Consider the following 21,619-nt stretch of genomic DNA (forward strand, 5'->3'; position numbering starts at 1 on the left):
CGCACCACTATTGGTGTTGTCTGGCAGTGCAGTCCATCCCTACTGTCATTTCAGGTTACTCTACAGGAGAAGCTGCCCTGTGTGAATACATGAGGAACATCCCTATTTCTGGCCAATATATAATTTGTATACGGTATTGTTCAGTAGATTTTTGCTCTGCAGGCTTCATCTCTAATTTGAAGTTATCCCAGAGCTGGTGCACAGAGCTCCCTCCTCCATAGACTTATTTTGTTTGTCGTGGAGACACAGGATAAAGTTGAGGTAATTTTAGAGAAGAAGATTTGAGCAGCAGAAGTGGTGGTGGGTAAAGTTTGATATCAGGAGAAAGAAGCATTTTTGTATTTTTGTCTAATAAGATAGATAACAATGTTTCTTCTATTCACTTATACTATTGTTCTTTGCAAAGTTTGTTCAAACAACAGTGCCTTTTTAAGTGTTTGATACTGAGCTGCCATACCACACACAACCAGAGGACAGAAATAGCGCTGTTTTTAGAAAAAAAGCATCCAGATTTTTTTATTTATTTGATACTTCCCTACTAGATCAGGGCTGGCACTGCTCAGAGAGAAATCCAAAGGGTCTTCTGTGATTTCCTTACTCTACAGCTCCTAGATATCATAAGATAACATAAGATAATGAGATATATAGTGTTGTAGAGGGTGTGATGCAGGGCAGATGGAATTACCCTAGGGGCAGATGGCATTAACCCCTTGTATTCGTGATGCCAGGGCGTGGTTTATCCTCAATACCACCCGAAGGTATACTGCTGGATCCTGGGCTAGGCACGGGGGCAATAATGACTCCGATGCCAAGTTACGGACAATGGTAGCTTTACTGAGTGACAGATGGTTCAGTCTATACAGTGTAGCCGTTTTTTTTTTATAAAACTGGTGCCAGAAAGTTAAACTTATTTGTAAATTACTTCTATTAAAATATCTTAATCCTTCCAGCACTTATTAGCTGCTAAATACTACAGAGGAAATTCTTTTCTTTTTGGAACCCAGAGCTCTCTGCTGATATCACGAGCACAGTGCTCTCTGCTGACATCTCTGTCCATTTTAAGAACTGTCCAGAGTAGGAGAAACTCCCCATAGAAAACATATGCTGCTCTGGACAGTTCCAAAAATGGACAGAGATGTCAGCAGAGAGCACTGTGTTCCAAAAAGAAAATAACTTTCTCTGTAATATTCAGCAGTGTGGTGTCCTGGTACCGTTTTGCATACCATACCTTGTATGGTGGTCCCCAAAAGTCAGAGTAACTACGCTCAGGTAGGGTCCCCCAAGTGGGACAGCCCCTAGTCGCCTCTTCTCTATTCTAATTCTGTGGTGTTTATATGTGTACATATTTAATAATAATGTATAGTTAATAATAATGTATAGTATACTTACCTTGTCTAGCGTCGCAGGACCTTTGGTCATGTGACCATGTTAAATCCTCTATGGTATGTTAGAGGACCTTTGGAGGTCCTTGGGTCACATGTTACCCATAATCCTGTGTGAAGGTGATTGACATCAGTATTGGACCAATTAGCACTAGTCCAGCCCCTGCCTATATAAGAGGGCTGTAGCCAGTTATCGCTCTCTTGGGTTGCTGCTCTCATGGATGCCGGACTAGCAGGACAGATCTGCGCAACTTGCAAAGACACGGTAGGCCTGAAAACCTACCGGCCTCAGCAGAACCTAAACCGTGAGTTCTAATCTAATTCCTGATAAAGCTAGTGTGACTACTGGACCGCAACTAATTCCCCTAAATCCAGTGGAACAGCGCATATCAATCTAAAGACTCTAAATTGCTCAAGGTCCAAACCTTTGTCAATCTCCAAGAGAATTTGCATTTGTAGAGACTGTTCCTCTTGTGAAGTTGCATAAAATCCTTAGTAAAAGTTCCAACTGTTTTCAGCAAACTCTCCGGTTGTGGACATTCCATTATTTTATACCTCCCTATCGCTCTTGGGAAGGGTGGCGGTAGGACAAGAATTACAGAGGAGCCCTCACCCTGGCGTCACGAATAGCAAGGGTTTATCAGACACCCTTTAGTCACCGCACAGCTACATCCCATATACCCTACTCCCCCAGGCTATCATAGCAGCTAATAAGTACTGGAAGGATTAATATTTTTTAATAGAAGTAATTTACAAATCTGTTTAACTTTCTGGCACCAGTTGATTTAAAAAAAAAAAGTTTTCCACCGGAGTACCCCTTTAACCCCTTAACCCCTTAAGGACCGGAGGTTTTTCCGTTTTTGCATTTTCGTTTTTTGCTCCTTGCCTTTAAAAAATCATAACTCTTTCAAATTTACACCTAAAAATCCATATGATGGCTTATTTTTTGCGCCACCAATTCTACTTTATAATGACGTCAGTCATTTTGCCCAAAAATCTATGGTGAAGCGGGAAAAAAAATCATTGTGCGACAAAATTGAAAAAAAACCGCTGTTTTGTAAGTTTGGGGGCTTCCGTTTCTACGTAGTACATTTTTCGGTAAAAATGACACCTGATATGTATTCTGTAGGTCCATACGATTAAAATGATACCCTACTTATATAGGTTTGATTTTGTCGGACTTCTGAAAAAAATCATAACTACATGCAGGAAAATTAATACGTTTAAAATTGTCATCTTCTGACCCCTATAACTTTTTTATTTTTCTGTGTATGGGGCGGTATGAGGGCTCATTTTTTGCGCCGTGATCTGAAGTTTTTAACGGTACCATTTTTGCATTGATAGGACTTATTGATCACTTTTTATTCATTTTTAAATGATATAAAAAGCGACCAAAAATGCACTATTTTGGACTTTGGAATTTTTTTGCGCGCACGCCATTGACCGAGCGGTTTAATTAATGATATATTTTTATAATTCGGACATTTCCACACGCGGTGATACCACATATGTTTATTTTTATTTTTATTTACACTGTGTTTTTTTTTTATTGGAAAAGGGGGGTGATTCAAACTTTTAATAGGGGAGGAGTTAAATGATCTTTATTCACTTTTTTTTTTTCACTTTTTTTTTTGCAGTGTTATAGCTCCCATAGGGACCTATAACACTGCACACACTGATCTTCTATGTTGATCACTGGTTTCTCATAAGAAACCAGTGATCAACGATTCTGCCGGATGACTGCTCATGCCTGGATCTCAGGCACTGAGCAGTCATTCGGCGATCGGACAGCGAGGAGGCAGGTAGGGGCCCTCCCACTGTCCTGTCAGCTGTTCGGGATGCCACGATCAGCCGCGGCTATCCCGAACAGCTCAACTGAGCTAGCCGGGAACTTTCACTTTCACTTTTAGCCGCGCGGCTCAGCTTTGAGCGCGCGGCTAAAGGGTTAATAGCGCGCGGCGCCGCGATCGGCGCTGCGCGCTATTAGAGGAGGGTCCCGGCTTCACTATGACGCCGGGCCCGCCATGATATGACGCGGGGTTACTGTGTAACCCCGCGTTATATCAGAAGAGCAGGACCAAGGACGTACCGGTACGTCCTTGGTCCTTAAGGGGTTAAGGACTGAGCCCTTTTTCACCTTAAGGACTCAGCCATTTTTTGCAATTCTGACCACTGTCACTTTAAACATTAATAACTCTGAAATGCTTTTAGTTATCATTCTGATTCTGAGACTGTTCTTCTGTGACATATTCTACTTTAACATATTGGTAAAATTTTGTGGTAACTTGCATCCTTTCTTGGTGAAAAATCCCCAAATTTGATGAAAAATTTGAAAATTTAGCATTTTTCTAACTTTGAAGCTCTCTGCTTGTAAGGAAAATGGATATTCAAAATAAAAAAAATTTTTATTCACAAATACAATATGTCTACTTTATGTTTGCATCATAAAATTGACGTGTTTTTACTTTTGGAAGACACCAGAGGGCTTCAAAGTTCTGCAGCAATTTTCCAATTTTTCACAAAATTTTGAAACTCGCTTTTTTTCAGGGACCAGTTCAGGTTTGAAGTGGATTTGAAGGGTCTTCATATTAGAAATACCCCATAAATGACCCCATTATAAAAACTACACCCCCCAAAGTATTCAAAATGACATTCAGTCAGCGTTTTAACCCTTTAGGTGTTTCACAGGAATAGCAGAAAAGTGAAGGAGAAAATTCACAATCTTCATTTTTTACACTCGCATGTTTTTGTAGACCCAATTTTTGAATTTTTGCAAGGGGTAAAAAGGAGAAAATTTTTACTTGTATTTGAAACCCAATTTCTTTCGAGTAAGCACATACCTCATATGTCTATGTTAATTGTTCGGCGGGCGCAGTAGAGGGCTCAGAAGGGAAGGAGCGACAAATGGTTTTTGGGGGGCATGTCACATTTAGGAAGCCCCTATGGTGCCAGAACAGCAAAAAAAAAAACACATGGCATACCATTTTGGAAACTAGACCCCTCGGGGAACATAACAAGGGGTAAAGTAAACCTTAATACCCCACAGGTGATTCACAACTTTTGCATACGTAAAAAAAAAAAAAAAAAATCCCTAAAATGCTTGGTTTCCCAAAAGTTTTACATTTTTAAAAAGGGTAATAGCAGAAAATACCCCCCAAAATTTGAAGCCCAATTTCTCCCGATTCAGAAAACACCCCATATGGTGGTGAAAAGTGCTCTGCTGGCGCACTACAGGTCTCAGAAGAGAAGGAGTCACATTTAGCTTTTTTGAAGGAAATTTTGCTCCGGGGGCATGCCGAATTTAGGAAGCCCCTATGGTGCCAGGACAGCAAAAAACCCCACATGGCATACCATTTTGGAAACTAGACCCCTTGGGGAACGTAAAAAGGGGTAAAGTGAACCTTAATACCCCAAAGGGGTTTCACAACTTTTGCATATGTAAAAAAAAAAAAAAAATTTACCTAAAATGCTTGGTTTCCCAAAAAATTTACATTTTTACAAAGGGTTAAAGCAGAAAATACCCCCCAAAATTTGAAGCTCAATTTCTCCTGATTCAGAAAACGCCCCATATGGGGGTGAAAAGTGCTCTGCTGGCGCACTACAGGTCTCAGAAGAGAAGGAGTCACATTTGGCTTTTTGAAAGCAAATTTTGCTCTGGGGGCATGCCGCATTTAGGAAGCCCCTATGGTGCCAGGACAGCAAAAAAAAAAAAAACACATGGCATACCATTTTGGAAACTAGACCCCTCGGGGAACGTAACAAGGGGTTAAGTGAACCTTAATACCCCACAGGTGTTTCACGACTTTTGCATATGTAAAAAAAATAAAAAAAATTTTTACCTAAAATGCCTCTTTTCCCAAAAATTTTACATTTTTAAAAAGGGTAAAAGCAGAAAATACCCCCCAAAATTTGTAACACAATTTCTCCCGAGTACGGCGATACCCCATATGTGGCCCTAAACTGTTGCCTTGAAATACGACAGGGCTCCAAAGTGAGAGCCCCATGCGCATTTGAGGCCTAAATTAGGGACTTGCATAGGGGTGGATATAGGGGTATTCTACGCCAGTGATTCCCAAACAGGGTGCCTCCAGCTGTTGTAAAACTCCCAGCATGCCTGGACAGTCAGTGGCTATCTGGCAATACTGGGAGTAGTTGCTTTGCAACAGCTGGAGGCTCCGTTTTGGAAACAGTGGCGTACCAGACGTTTTTCATTTTTATTGGGGAGGGGGGCTGTGTAGGGGTATGTGTATATGTAGTGATTTTTACTTTTTATTTTATTGTGTGTTAGTGTAGTGTTTTTAGTGTACAGTCAAACGGGTGGGGGTTCACAGTAGTTTCACGCTGGCAGTTTGAGCCGCAGCTCAAACTTGCAGCCGGATACTTACTGTAATCCTCCGCCCATGTGAGTGTACCCTGTACGTTCACATTGGGGGGGAACATCCAGCTGTTGCAAAACTACAACTCCCAGCATGTACGGTCTATCAGTGCATGCTGGAAGTTGTAGTTTTGCAACCGCTGGAGGCTCCGTTTTGGAAACAGTGGCGTACCAGACATTTTTCATTTTTATTGGGGAGGGGGGTTGTATAGGGGTATGTGTATACGTAGTGTTTTTTACTTTTTATTGTGTGTTAGTGTAGTGTTTTTAGGGTACAGTCGCACGGGTGGGGGGTTCACAGTAGTTTCTCGCTGGCAGTTTGAGCTGCGGCAGAAAATTTGCCGCAGCTCAAACTTGCAGCCGGATACTTGCTGTAATCCTCCGCCCATGTGAGTGTACCCTGTACGTTCACATTGGGGGGGGGGGGGGTGGGGACATCCAGCTGTTGCAAAACTACAACTCCCAGCATGTACGGTTTATCAGTGCATGCTGGGAGTTGTAGTTTTGCAACAGCTGGAGGCACACTGGTTGTGAAACACAGAGTTTGGTAACAAACTCAGTGTTTTGCAACCAGTGTGCCTTCAGCTGTTGCAAAAGCTACAACCCCCAGCATGTACGGACAGCGGAAGGGCATGCTGGGTCTTGTAGTTATGCAACAGCTGGAGGCATACTACTTTGGCTGGGGATGCTGGGGACTGTAGTTATGCAACAGCTGGAGACACACTGGTTTGCTACATAACTCAGTGTGCCTTCAGCTGTTGCAAAACTACAACTCCCAGCAGTCACCGACAGCCAACGGGCATGCTGGGAGTTGTAGTTATGCAACCAGAACGATTTCAGCAGGCATCGGGCACCGGCTCCCCTCCAGCTAGCGGCGGGGGGCTGGGATTTGACAGGACGTACTCAAACGTCCTGAGTCCTTAAGGACTTGGAAAAGGGGCCGTTTGAGTACGTCCTGCGTCCTTAAGGGGTTAAGGGCTTGCTGGGACTTGCAGTGGTTTTGGACAATTTAGTGCAGGCCCCGTTGACTTGACAATAGATGACAGTGACTGACTTGACTGGAGACAGACTAAGCTGTGACTTTATCTTACTTGTAGACTTGTAGCTTGTGGCTGCAGACTTGACTTGAGGCTCCTATGACTCCAGACTCTTAGGCTCGACTGCACCTCAGCAAAGACTCAGGAACTAAGAGAGAGAAGAGACTCCTACCAGGGCTTTTATGGGGGAGACTCTGGGGGGATCCCATTGGTCACCCTTAAGTCACCTGGTCACTGATACCTGCTGGGTAACAATCACATGACAACTCACATGACAACTGGTGATCACATGTTAACCTTTCTTAAAGATACAACATTCTTATATACATAACATAGGGGATAATATACAATTACAGCAGAACAGATGCGGGGGGGGGGGGGGGGGGCGGGGACAGGGGTAACTGGCAGGGCAGCAAGGGTAAGGGGTAACAGCTCCCTTACTGGGCTACCACAACAGTATATGACATGACTGATATATTTAGAGCGTCTGTTGCTTTACCTATACAATAGCTACTATCACAGATGTATGGAAATGATCCGGTAATATTATACACATTGCAGGTATCTTACTCCACATTTACAATTCACTGAGCAGCTGAATGCAAGCCATCATAAATTACCAGCTATTTTCTGCAGAGTGATGCTAAGACAGCCGGGCTGCAATGTCATTCAATGGATAAGATGTCTCCTGGGTGGAATAAAATATCTCATCCTCTTCTTTCCCAGTACAGTGATCTCAAACATTTCCAACTTGAAATACTTGCTATGATATATAGATAAGGCTTAATGCAGCTATAGACATCCTGATGCATCATTGTACATCATTAATTGGTGTCACATATGTCTCCATAAAATAGTACTGTCAGGATCCGGACAGGTATGCAGCGAGGACACTGGAGGTGGATCCTCTGTGTCAGTGGGGTGATGACGTGGGCCGTACCAGGGGAACGGAATGTAAGGGGTTACTGGTTTTCACCAGAGCCCGCTGCAAAGCGCGATGGACTTGCAGCGGCAGGTAACCCCCAGGTCGTTCCACCCGATGGCGACTCAACCCCAACTGACAGCTGAGACAGGCCCGGTACACAGGGACAAGGCAAGAGCAAGGTCGAACGTAGCAGAAGGTCAGGGCAGGCAGCAAGAGTCGTAGTCAGGGGCAACAGCAAAAGGTCTGGGTACACAGGCTTGGGAACACACTAAACGCTTTCTCAGGGCACTAAGGCAACAAGATCCGGCAAGGACAGGAAGGGGAAGCGGGTTTATATTCACATGGAGCAGGTGGAAGCTAATTAGGATGATTGGGCCAGGCACCAATTAGCGGTGCGCTGGCCCCTTAAATCTGAGAGCCCCTGCGCGCGCGCGCCCTAGAGAGCGGGGCCGCGCACATCGGGACCCAGCAGGAGATCGGGACAGGTGAGTGGGATGGGGTGCAACAGAGCAGCATCTCCGGTCAGCGCTGCCGACCGGAGCGCTGCAGGGCAGAAGACACCGCGAGCGCTCCGGAGGAGGAGGAGCCTGAACGCTCGGCGTAGCAGGTACTATACTGAGGCGGCATATGGCGGCCTTTGTGATCAATGGTGAACCCAGTAAAGTGGATTGGATGGGTCCGGTAGAGACAGGTTGGCACGGGATAGCATCCCGGCCACAAGTGGAGTATCGTGGATGAAGAAGTGATCGCTGACCCTGGCGTCCTCGTGTCCTAAGGAGAGAGGATCGTGCGTGCGATCCACAGAGGTCCCAGAATAAGGGGTCTGCAGTGCTGCCAAAGCCGAGGTGGGCTTTAAAATTAGTATAAGGTGGTTGCGTAGGTAATGGGTATAAGACCAAGGCTATACGCGTTTCAAGACAACTATCTTATTCTTCAGTAGCCATAGATAATGAATATCTATCTAATGAATATCTGGCCGGACGCTATCCCGTGCCAACCTGTCTCTGCCGGACCCATCCAATCCACTTTACTGGGATCACCATCGATCACAAAGGCCGGCCACCACGCCGTGCCAGCACCGACAGAAACCCTCACCGCGAGACTGCCACTCCTGAGAATGCCGGCTGCACTTCGCCAGTAAGTGATACCACTCAAATCGGCATACAGGTACTACCTAATATTATCAAACCTACATTATCTGAATACCGCTCCCTGAACTGCTCCATTATATCATTTCATGAACTGCATTACCGGACCACTTTATTTCTGAACTATATTACCGGACCATTTTATTTTTGGACCTTTCCACATTTTTTAGCCTTATTTTAGGTGGTTACTTTATAAATGACTTTTTAATATTACATCTATTTTAATATCAACATCTTATTAACATCTGGTGCAAGGGCCCTGCCCAGATGTAAGTTATTATCTTGTGAATAAATGTTATATTGTATTATTTTACTGAATTATCCTTGAATCAGGTCTTTTATTATCATTCTATTATTTATTTACTCTCATTTACTATAATTTTTTATTCAGTATCTATTTTATGACATTTAACTTATTGATTTTACATTTATTTGGTTCCACGTCACCTTTTTCTCGCTCATTTTATCTCCTTTTTATCTCTTTTTTATTCTCTTTATTTCACTATCCTTGAGGACTGGTTTTATATAATTTATTATATATACCTATTCACAGGTCTTTTGGGGATTTAGACCATTCCAGTTAACCTCAGAATAGTATACCCCAGTGAGCTACACATACCCTTTTCCTTCTCCAATATAGTTTCTGAATGCTGTCATGTTCAGATGGGAGCAGGGCGGTGGCAGCTGGAACGGGGGGAGTTCAGACGCTGGCCACGGACTGTATGACGCCGCTTGGCGCTTCATCAGGCTGCTGCAGGAGGAGCGGCCTGACAAAGCGGCGTGACACGTCTTAACTCCCCCTGTTCCAGCTGCCGCCTCCCCGCTCCCGTCAGAACATGACAGCAATGTAAGGATAGTAGGGAAAAAAGGTAGTATGAAAATAAAGGGACAAAGGGGAAGGATAAAGGAATGAATGTCTAAGGTGATAAGAAAGGGTAAAGTAAGAGCGGAGCAAAAATCAAGAGAGATAATAGAAAGGAAAATAAAAGTAAAAAATATAAACAAAAGGGAATGTCCATAGAAATAGAGATGGATATTAAAGGAGATCTGCAGGAGCAAGGGAGAAAAAGGGGAACCCAGTGGTGAAGATATGATGGATATACTGTATATATATATATATATATATATATATATATATATGTATATGTATATAACAGATAAGTATCTGTGAGAAACTGTGAGTGTATAAGAGACAAAGAGAGAAAAAAAGGGAGAGAAATTAAAAAAAGATCAATAATGAAAATAAATATAAAAAAAGGATACAAAGTGAGCCGTGTGGAATATTCGCCGCAGCATTGATCCGGATCGATCACAGCTACCGAACCTGTGGAAATAGAGAAAAATAATTAATAAACATTCATAACTGTGTTATGTCATACTCTCTGCTAAGGCCCCTAGGTCCCACAATTCATAGCCTTCTATGCATTTGTACTTTTTCTGTCCGGCATATGTTTTTCTGGCGCAATGCTTCTATATTTGAATATATTCTGTATTGCCTTTCACTATGTGATAAGTCCCAGTTTGGCGCAGTGTCCACTATTATAATATATGTACCATGCGAACTATAGAATAAGTTTGCAGCTACTTTGCATTAATTCACAATCTATGTCCTATTTGAATATGATCGCCATACATGTTACTCTCTATAACAGAGATTAACTAGTAATTTTGCCTATATCTTCCTATACTTTCACTGTGACGCAATCTCTTTATATGTTCTGTTCTGATAATGACCATGTTAGTGCAATACGGACAGTTTTTTTGTATATACTATATACTGATATTATGTTGTTCTACATAGGTCTGAGGAAGGTCTTAATTGACCAAAACGTTACTTTGTTTTTTAGGATTGCTTTAATAAAACAACCTCCTTTTTCACTGCAAGTTGTTACGCCGAGCGCTCCGGGTCCCTGCTCCTCCCCGAAGCGCTCGCGGCGTTCTCCTCTCTGCAGCGCCCCGATCAGACCCGCTGACCGGGAGCGCTGCACTGTCACTGCCGGCGGGGATGCGATCCACGTAGCTGGACGCGCCCACCCGCGGGTCGCATTCCAAGCTACTCACCTGTCCCGTTCCCCGGCTGTCTCGTCGCGGCGTGCGCGGCCCCGCTCTCTAGGGCGCACGCGCGCCGGCTCTCTAAGATTTAAAGGGCCAGTGCACCACTAATTGGTGCCTGGCCCAATCAGTGTCAATTAGCTTCCCTGCTCCTTGTATATAAAAACCCACTTCCCCTTCTTGTCCTTGCCGGATCTTGTTGCCTTTGTGCCTAGTGAAAGCGTTTTTGTGAGTGCCCTTACCAGTGTTACCAGACCTTCTACCGTTGCCCTTGACTACGAACCTTGCCGCCTGCCCTGACCTTCTGCTACGTCTGACCTTGCCTCTGTCTAGTCCTCCTGTACCACGCCAGTCTCAGCAGTCAGTGAGGTTGAGCCACTACCGGTGGACACGACCTGGTTGCTACCGCCGCAGCAAGACCATCCCGCTTTTGCGGCGGGCTCTGGTGAAAACCAGTAGCAACTTAGAACCGGTCCTCCGGTACGGTCCACGCCAATCCTTCACTGACACAGAGGATCCACCATCAGCCTGCCGAATCCTGACACAAGTGGTGTACTACATTATTTTCTCTTTGGTTGTAAACTGTTTGGGACCCTAACTGAGCACCCACGTTTTATTTTATTTTATTTATTTATATAGCGCCTACAGATTCTGCTGCGCTTACAATTATGGGGTACAAAGACAAGTATCAGACATAATATTACACAATAACTATTCAAACAAGAGGTGTGGGGATATGTTGGGGATATGTTGAGGATATGTTGGGGATATATTGGGGATATGTTGGGGATATGTTGAGGATATGTTGGGGATATGTTGGGGATATGTTGAGGATATGTTGAGGATATATTGAGGATATGTTGGGGATATGTTGGGGATATGTTGGGGATATGTTGGGGATATGTTGGGGATATGTTGAGGATATATTGAGGATATGTTGGGGATATGTTGAGGCCAATTAGAGACTGTTATAGGCCTGTTTGAAGAGATGTGTTTTTAGGCCACATTTGAAACTATGGATGTTGCTGTTGAGTCTGAGGGATTGACGTTTGAATAAAGAGTGCTGTATTTTCTACAAATACATCTCATGCATTAATGGAAACATACACTGACAGTTAAGTGTATGGAGCAATTTATATTACATTGGTACTTAATACACAGAATTTTTTTTTTTTTATATATATTCTTGTACATGTTATTACTGTAAATATTACTTTTGAAAACCAAATAAAAAACAATTCAAACTAATCCCTCTTGTGGCTGCCTAAGAGGCCAAAAATGTCTTCCTCTGCACTCCGGCACAGATGAGTGATGTCATAATGCACCGGAGCAATGCGCCTGGGAGCCGGGCAAGTATTTAATTTTAATTTTTTTTAAATTCTTGGCAAGGAAGGCTGCAACTACCTAAAGGGGGCTAGTTTTTTCTAATAAAATGGTAAAGGAGAGCTGTTTGTAAGAAAAATATTTTAAATGTGTTTTCTGCCTTTTTCAAATTACTTTAAAGACTTAGTAGTAGAAGCTTTCTCATAGATGGAGTCCATCATTAGCTCCAAAAACAGCTAGCGATAACCCCAAAAATGGTGCTACTGGGCCTAGGTTGTAACAGGCTGGTGTTATTTGGGCTGGGGTGGGCAAATCAGCAGCCAGGACCTCACTGCTAATGGCAGTTATTGCTGAACAGTGATCACACTAATGTCTGACATTAACCTTTAGATTCTATAATCAATGCCAATCACGGCATCTAAAACAGTTGTGAGGCTTTTGGGACACACATTGGACCACCAGCAGCAGAATGGCGAGGGGCCCCGATGAGTGAATATGGTGGCCGGAGACCTCTTACTCTCCTCCATTACGCTCTCCAGTGATCTACTTGTGTAGTTTGCCAGTAGTGATGAGCAGCATTGCCAATATTCGAATTTGCGATATTTCACAAATATATAGATGAATATTCATCCTATATTCGTGAATTTCGCGTATTCGTTACATTCGCATATGTGAATATTCGCATATTTGCGTATTCGAGGAAGACACCAGTGAGGGGGGTGGGCAACTTTACTATTGGTTGCTAGGGATGTTGTTGATAACCTCTGACAAGTGTATTTGCATCATTCTAATTGGCCCACAAGTGAAAAGAAGGAATATGCGAATATGCGGGGAAAAAAGCGAATCTTCGCAATTTCAAATATATAGCGAATATATTCTCAAAATTCGTGAATTCGTGAATTTGTGATAATCACGATAAAAATTAGAAATACGAATATTCATGCCCAACACTATTCGCCAGCAGACAGACTGTACAATAGTCAATATTACAGATCAGTGCTATGCCATTGCATAGCACTGAGCAGGAATAGCAACTGAAAGATTTTTATTCATAACCCCCTATGGGTACTCAAAAAATGTAAAGCAAATAGTAAAAAATGTTAAAAAAAATATAAAACAACCCCTCCCCTATATCATCAACTATCAAATAGACCTATAGATATATATAGACTATACACAAAGAAATGTACTGAAATATGTTTAAAAATATTTCTTTATTGAATCAATTAAAAAGGACACAGAAATACAAAAATAACTGACCCCAATAAATCCCATAAAAATTACACACATGCACAAGACATTTAAAATACATACATGTAGGAGGGGGAACAGAGACCAATATAATGTATGAGGGACCTGCTCAATGGGCATCCCCAATATTGCACACTATTGCCCAGTAGTCCTGAAATAGCAAGAGGGATTTATTATAAAACTAGCTGACTACCCGGCGTTGCCCGGTTTTTCCTTCCTAATCCTTGTTGGGAAGGAAAATAAACAAAGGAGGAAGCTTTTGACTTCATATCCCATCCTCATATATTGTTGTCATATCCCAACCAACTATCCCGTCCTCCTATCCCGTCCTATCCCGTCCTCCTATCTCAACCTCCTATCCCGTCCTCCTATCTCGACCTCCTATCCCGTCCTCATATTTTGACCTATCTCGACCTCCTATCTCGTCCTCCTATCCCGTCCTATCCCGTCCTATCCTGTCCTTCTATCTCGACCTCCTATTCTGACCTCCTATCCCGTCCTCCTATCCCGTCCTCCTATCTCGAGCTCCTATCCTGACCTCCTATCCCGTCCTCCTATCCCGTCCTCCTATCTTGACCTCCTATCCTGGCTTCCTATCCCGTCCTCCTATCTCGACCTCCTTTCCCCGACCTCCTATCTCGACCTCCTTTCCCGTCCTCCTATCCGTCCTCCTTTCCCGTCCTCCTTTCCCATCCTCCTATCCCGTCCTCATATCACAACCTCCTATCATGACCTCCTATCCCGTCCTCCTATCTCGACCTCCTATCCCGTCCTCCTATCTCGACCTCCTATCCAGTCCTCCTATCTCGACGTCCTATCCAGTCCTCCTATCTCGACCTCCTATCCCATCCTCCTATCTCGACCTCCTATCCCGTCCTCCTATCTCAACCTCCTATACCGTCCTCCTATCCTGTCCTCCTATCGCGTCCTCCTATCGCGTCCTCCTATCCCGGTCCTCCTATCCCGGTCCTCCTATCCCAACCTCCTATCCCGGTCCTCATACCTGTCCTCCTATCCCGTCCTCATATCCCGTCCTCATATCCCGTCCTCATATCCCGTCCTCCCATCCCGTCCTCATATCCCGACCCGTAATATGTGTACCAGTTATTGAAATATCTCCAGCCGTACTGAAGTTATGAGGGAACATACATTTCCCATTGATTTGCATGGGACTTTAAACAAAACCCCGACCCTCACAAATGGGGGTAGTTAAGGGTTAAATTAACTATCCTATATTTTAAGAGAACATATAAGTAACATGTGACCAAGTATTATCAAAATATCTCCAGCTGTTTGGAAGTTATGCAGTAACATATATTTCCCATTGACTTGTATAGGACTTTAAACATAAACCCCGCCCCTGGCAAATAGGGGTGAGTAAGGGTTAAATCACCTATCCTATGTTTGTTGCTGACATATAAGTAACATGTGTGCCGTTTGGACGTGATGCTGGAACATACATACACACACATTGAGTTTTATATATACAGATATATAGTATAAGCTTAAATGACAGTGTTACAATCAGATTACCAGAGTATTTCCCTATCTATCCCAATGGAGTATGAAGAGTTCCAAAACACCGAGATATAACCTGCTTTCAATGGCCTTCACAATATTGCACAAATCCCATACATAGATCAAAGTTAGATCAAATGTTCCTTGATAAAGTCATTCTGACGAAACGTACGTCGGAACGGGTGGTGACTGGGTGCAATATGGGTGAGTGATATGTTTACTATGCTGGGCTGATACTTGCTGTGTTATATTGTTATATGGAGTAGGTGATGTAGGGAGGTCCCTTATATATAGTGCATTTCACTCCATCTTTATAATACTGCAATATTGGGCATAGAACAATACTTTCCCCTCCACTTTGTTACTTTGCATTATTACCATTTCTTTGACTCTTATATGTAAATATCATTGTGAGACTCTATATAGTTCTACCAATTTGTGTTTTAATTGTCTTGATGTTTCCCGTATAGATGGTATTGTGTTGATAATAAAACTGCACCAGTAGTAATGCTCTTTTTTTCTAGTAGTGTTAAATAGATCAAAGGACTTACATGGGGTTGGTGCCCGGAATAGTCCCTCGTGTTCCCCTGCTTCACCCTCAAACGCGTTTTCGCTATCCTGCTTCCTCCAGGAGCTAAACTATATCAGTTTAAATCAACCCCTCTTCTCATTGTACAAAAAATAAATCTAATAAATAAACATATTAGGTTTTGCTGCATTAGGAAATGTTTGAACTATTAAAATATAATGTTATTGATAATGAGTGGCGTAAACCTAAAAAAATCTGAAATTGCTTATTTTGTGTCCCAGATCACATCCCAGATCAAAATGTAATAAAAAGTGATTGAAAAATCACATAGATGCAAAAGTGGCCCTGATAAAAAGTACAGATCATGTGGCAAAAAATTAGCCCTCATTCAGCCCTGTATATGGAAAAATTAAAAAGTTAGAATAGAGAGATTTTAAGCATACTAATTTTCATAAAAAAGTTTGACCTTTTTTTTTTAAAGCAGTACAATTATAAATATGGACCCACTGAAAACATGTCAGTTTTACTTTAAAGGGGTCCTCCGCACCCCTAGACATCTTATCCCCTATCCAAAGGATAGGGGATAAGATGTCAGATCGCCGGGGTCCTGCTGCTGCAGCACCCACCTGGAAGGCTTCCACCTCACACCGGGAACGCTGGAGGCTTCGGATCCCGACCACAATGGCGGACGAGCGTGACGTTTCTGGGACTGGGACCTGACGTCATGCCACGCCCCCTCCATTCATGTCTATGGGAGGGGGTGTGACGGCCATCACGCCCCCTCCCATGGACATGAATGGAGGGGGCGTGATGTGACGTCACCCAGAGGTGTCCGAAACTAGAGACGCAGCCCCGCATAGGATGCGGGTGCTGCAGGGAGATCGAAGGGGGTCCCAGCAACCCTCCCCCCACCCCCGGGTCTCTCAAGTTACAATATTAATTGGTTCCAGGACGACTATTGTATGTTGAAACCATTGTATGTTGAGACCATAACTCTATGGAAACCTGGTAATTGGTACTTAAGCCCCAAAATGGCATCCAAAAATAGGAAAAAGTGAGGATTAAAGATAAATAAGTAGATAACTACTAGAGATTAAGCCAGTCCTTACATATAAATCACTGCCTATTTCAGTGTTTCCCAACCAGGGTGCCTCCAGCTGTTGCAAAACTACAACTCCCAGCATGCCCGGACAGCCGAAGGCTGGGAGTTGTAGTTTTGCAACAGCTGGAGGCACCCTCTTTGGGAAACACTGGTCTATGTAGAGGACAGGAGCTTCTTCAGGATCCTGTACAGAACAGGCAATATTCTTAAAAATGGAAAATAGAGCCGCCCTCACCTGGTGTCCAAAGGAGCAGCTAACCCTGGTACAGGTAAAGAGCACAGAACATGTAATACCTCCCTGTACTGTAGGGGGCGCTACCAGACACCAGTCAGTGCATACACTTCAGGAATACAGGGGTTTTACCAGTGAAATATCCATTCTGATTCGTCGGAATTCTGATTGATTCCATAGCATTGTATGTTGAGTCTGGTTTCAAGTTACAATGGTCCAGAAAAGACCATTGTATGTTGAAACTATTGTATGTTGAGGCCATTGTAAGTTGAGGGATCACTGTGTATATGTATATATATATATATATATATATATATATATATGATATAGTAAATTTGAGTAGCTGTATTAGTCCAGAGATGCAGATGCAAATCAAAAAATGTTTCAGTATCTAATTATTGGACTAACAGAATTTTGTTAGTCCAATAAAAAAGGTATTCCAAGATACTGAAACATTGATTTGCATATATATATATATATATATATATATATATATATATATATATTATCCCAATCCTGTAGCTCTATATATTTAGCTTTCTTGGCCCCTCCCGGGCAGAGTATTTGAGCAGGACGTGTGCCGCTATAATGCAGCATCTAAGATTCCATCAGAGGTTGCATTGTTCTGGAAAGTGATGAGGTCATCCTGTATCTATTTGCACGGTGACATTGAGAATATTTCTGGATATATTACAGCAGATTGCAGGGACCACACCCCTCCTTATGCACCGGGAGACACAGCCCGGCTACGGCACATCAGCCGTGTATTCATATTGCTGCTCCCTTTCTATTATCACCAATCCCATCTACAGACGGCAATAACTTATACAGCTATTATGTATTCCCGTAAGCTTTTTTTTTGCATTTCCCTCTATGCATTTGGTAAGTACTGTATTTTTTCCGTATTTTTTTTTTTGCCCAAAATTGTTGCAGCCAGACGCTACCTATAGTAACATATAAGATGCACCTACACACATAATAAGAACATATTCAATAATAATGAGGGACATATTCAAGAACTAATATAAAAAAATACTAACACAGAAGAAACAAGATGCGAATCGGCACTGGTATATCTGACTACCCTCGCTGATCGGGTAGGTACTAGTCGGACGTACTGATTTATGAACCAGGATCTCGGGAGGTGCTCACGCAGAAAAAAAGTGACTCCAGTAATATCGAAACATAAAGATAAGTAACGGAGCACTCACCTGGTCAATTGTCCCAAGGCTGGCAGACTGTCACCGACGTGTAGTCATATCTTGTCGGGGCGGTGGTGGATGGTACGGGGGGAGCTCAGACGCCAGCCACGGACCGCATCACGCCACTCGGCGCTTCGTCAGGCCACAATGTATTATTTATTGTATAAGTGGCTGACGTCTGATTGCTAATCAAAGTATTTTCAATCAAAAAATTTGTGCTTTAGGGCAGTGTTTTCCAACTAGGATGCCTCCAGCTGTTGCAAAACTACAACTCCCAGCATGCCAGTACAGCCAAAGGCTTTTAATCCCTTAAAGGGTAGCTCCCACCATCATGTCTTTTTAACACTTTCCCTGCCTTTATTATTATTTTTTTTTTATATTTTAAAAATGGCATTTAGTTTGCATGGTAGTGTGCTCACTACCAGGCAGACTTCCCCAGCAGGCACCACGTCACTGATGCCTGCTGGGGGGGCCAACTTCCGCCCTTAGTTCTCCTAACAGGGTGCCTCCAGCTGTTTCACCACTACAACTCCCAGCATGCCCTGACATCTATTGGCTGTCAGGGCATGCTGGGAGTTGTAGGGGTAAAACAACTGGAGGCACCCAGGACAGGAGCTTCATGGGGGGAAGGAGTGAGCTGGGAGCCGATGCGGGAGGGCCGGGTGCGGGGGAGCCTCTTCCTGCCGCTCGGTGAGTAACATACAAACAAAATATGATTCCCATGGTTATATGCTTTTCTATTATTGTACTACTACAACGCCCCCTGAAAAAGCTCGGGAGAGTGAAACATGCGTTGGGATCCACATGCACCCCTGGGTGAGAGTCTTGTCATTGCAGATACTGTGACTGACCTGGCTTTTTAAGAAGCCTTCCTTTCTCCTTTCTTTTGGATGGATGTTTTGTATATCAATTGTTGCTCTTATGCTACATTTGACTACCATGTATTTTTTCATCTTTACTTCCTTTTATTTATTGTTTGTCCTATCAGCCAGGGTTACTATTTAAGCCAATTTACTTAATCTTTGTCCTCTTACCATCTGTTCTCCCCAGGAGGTGTAGTGTTTGATTTTGTGGGGATGGGAGGTGCTGGATTATATATATATATATATATATATATATATATATATACATATATATATATATATATATATACATATATATACATATATATATATATATATATATATATATATATATATATACATATACATATATATATATATATATATATATATATATAAATATATATATATATATCTATATATCTTTTATCATGTTTTTTCAATAAAGTATTACATATTTGGTATAATTTCTTTGTTCAGTGTTTTTTGGTGAATACTTTTTAAAAAATCTAACTTTTTTATTTTTACAAAATATCTCCCTATTTGACCATCTATGACTTTTCCATTTTTCCGCATAGCATACGGGGCTGTATGAGGGCTCAATTTTGCACCCTGACATGTCATTTTTTTTACTACTACTTCTGCATATATGTGACTTTTGAATTTTTTCTTTTTTTTTTTTTTGCATTTACACCACACACCATTAACATTATATTTTGATAGTTTGACAAGTACACATGCGGTGATTCCAAATATTTTTATGCTTTTTATGATTTTTGGGGGTAAAATGGGAAAAAGGGGCAATTTAAATTTTTATGGGGGGGGGGAGGGGATTTTTCAAATTTTTTAAAACTTTGAAAAAACGTTTTTAATACTTTTTATGTCCCCATAGGGAGAGTGAAACATGCGTTGGGATCCACATGCACCCCTGGGTGAGAGTCTTGTCATTGCAGATACTGTGGCTGACCTGGCTTTTTAAGAAGCCTTCCTTTCTCCTTTCTTTTGGATCGATGTTTTGTATATCAATTGTTGCTCTTATGCTACATTTGACTACCATGTATTTTTTCATCTTTACTTCCTTTTATTTATTGCTTGTTCTATCAGCCAAAATTTCAGCCACTAGTTATAGCAATCATTTGATTGCTAAAACTTTTTAGTGCTATTTATAGCAATCATTTGATTGCTAAAACTTTTTAGTGCTATGCATAGGCATAGCACTGATCAGTATTATTGATGATCTTCTTCTCTGGTCTGCTCGAAGTCAGACCAGAGAAGACCCTTGGGGAGTTGCGGAGGCAGGTGAAGGGACCTCCGGTCACCATTATGGATGATCGAATAAGCCCGGGCCACTTGATCATCCAATATAATGCACCCATTGCCACAGATGCTTGATCTGTATTGATCATGGCATCTGAGGGGTTAATGCTGGACATCAGTGCGATCATTGATGTCTGCCATTACCGGCAGGTCCCTGGCTGCTGATAGCAGCCGGGACCTGCTGTGCATGATGCGTATATGTATGTCATGGGGCATTAAGTCCCATCGCATCATGACGTACATTTACGTCCATTGTCCAGCAATCTTTTATCTGAGCTGCTGCTTGCCGAGTCAGCCTGTCTGTAGGGTGCAACATCTCAATGTTGACTGTAAGGCTATGTTCACACGGCCAAATGTCCACACAGAAAATTTACGTGTAGATATTCTGCAGATAGTGGAGCGGTGGAAGAACATCCGGAAATTCGCCATCTCATAGATGGCAATGCATTTCTGAGCAGAAAAAGCAGAATGAATAGACATGTCTATTCTTTCTGCGGATGCCAGAATTTGACTTTCTGTGCCAGATATTTCCTGTGCAAAAATTCTTCCGTGCGTACAGTGCACTAGCATCATGTTGAAATTAATGGGACTCTGTTGCAGCGGAATTTCCGTGCAGAATTTTACACTGAAATCCTGTCGTGTGAACATAGCCTAACAATTATTAAAAAGGTGGGCGGATCAAAGAAGGGGGTGAGACCAAAGGGCGGGGCCAAGGGCCAGAGCCAAAGGGGCGGCAAAATGAGGTTTTGCCTAGAGTGGCAAAAATCCTTGCTCCAGCCCTGGGGGCTGCGGCCTGAGCTGCTAAACAGGCAGGGTCCCTGTGCCATTTCAATCCCCCCACCCTCTAATATTCCTGTGCCATTTCAATACCCCCTTTTTATCCCCCTGTGCCATTTCAATCCTCATATGAATTGCACCTCTTCTATCACTACCTTTGATGTCACACATATATAATTAATTATGCAAATTAGCACAGCCAGAATTTTATTGCAAGAAAGATGGCAACCCTAGCAGACATCCCATTGTATTCTGTCAGTGCATGGCACCTTCTGTAGGACAAACAAAGCCCCCGTAGCTTTCAATGGACATGACGGGTGTCACAGAGAGAAAGCCATTCACTGCGGCATCTTTGTCCTTAGCTCAGTCAGTCTGGTCCAAGTTGTTGGGCAAAATTGTGCGACATTTGCAAAAGTTGCAAGTCACAAATCAGTGTGTAAACTGTGCGCCTAGGAAACCCCACCAAGTAAGTGCCCGCTGCATTCGCCAATGCAGAAAGCCATATTTGCCAGCGGAAAGCCGCCACATAAATGCGACACGCGCTGTACACCACAACTATGCAAATCTATAGCACAGCCTGCTGCCTGCTCCAAGCTATTGTGAAAAC

This window comes from Hyla sarda, chromosome 4 (assembly GCF_029499605.1).
Source record: "Hyla sarda isolate aHylSar1 chromosome 4, aHylSar1.hap1, whole genome shotgun sequence".
Classification (NCBI taxonomy): domain Eukaryota; kingdom Metazoa; phylum Chordata; class Amphibia; order Anura; family Hylidae; genus Hyla; species Hyla sarda.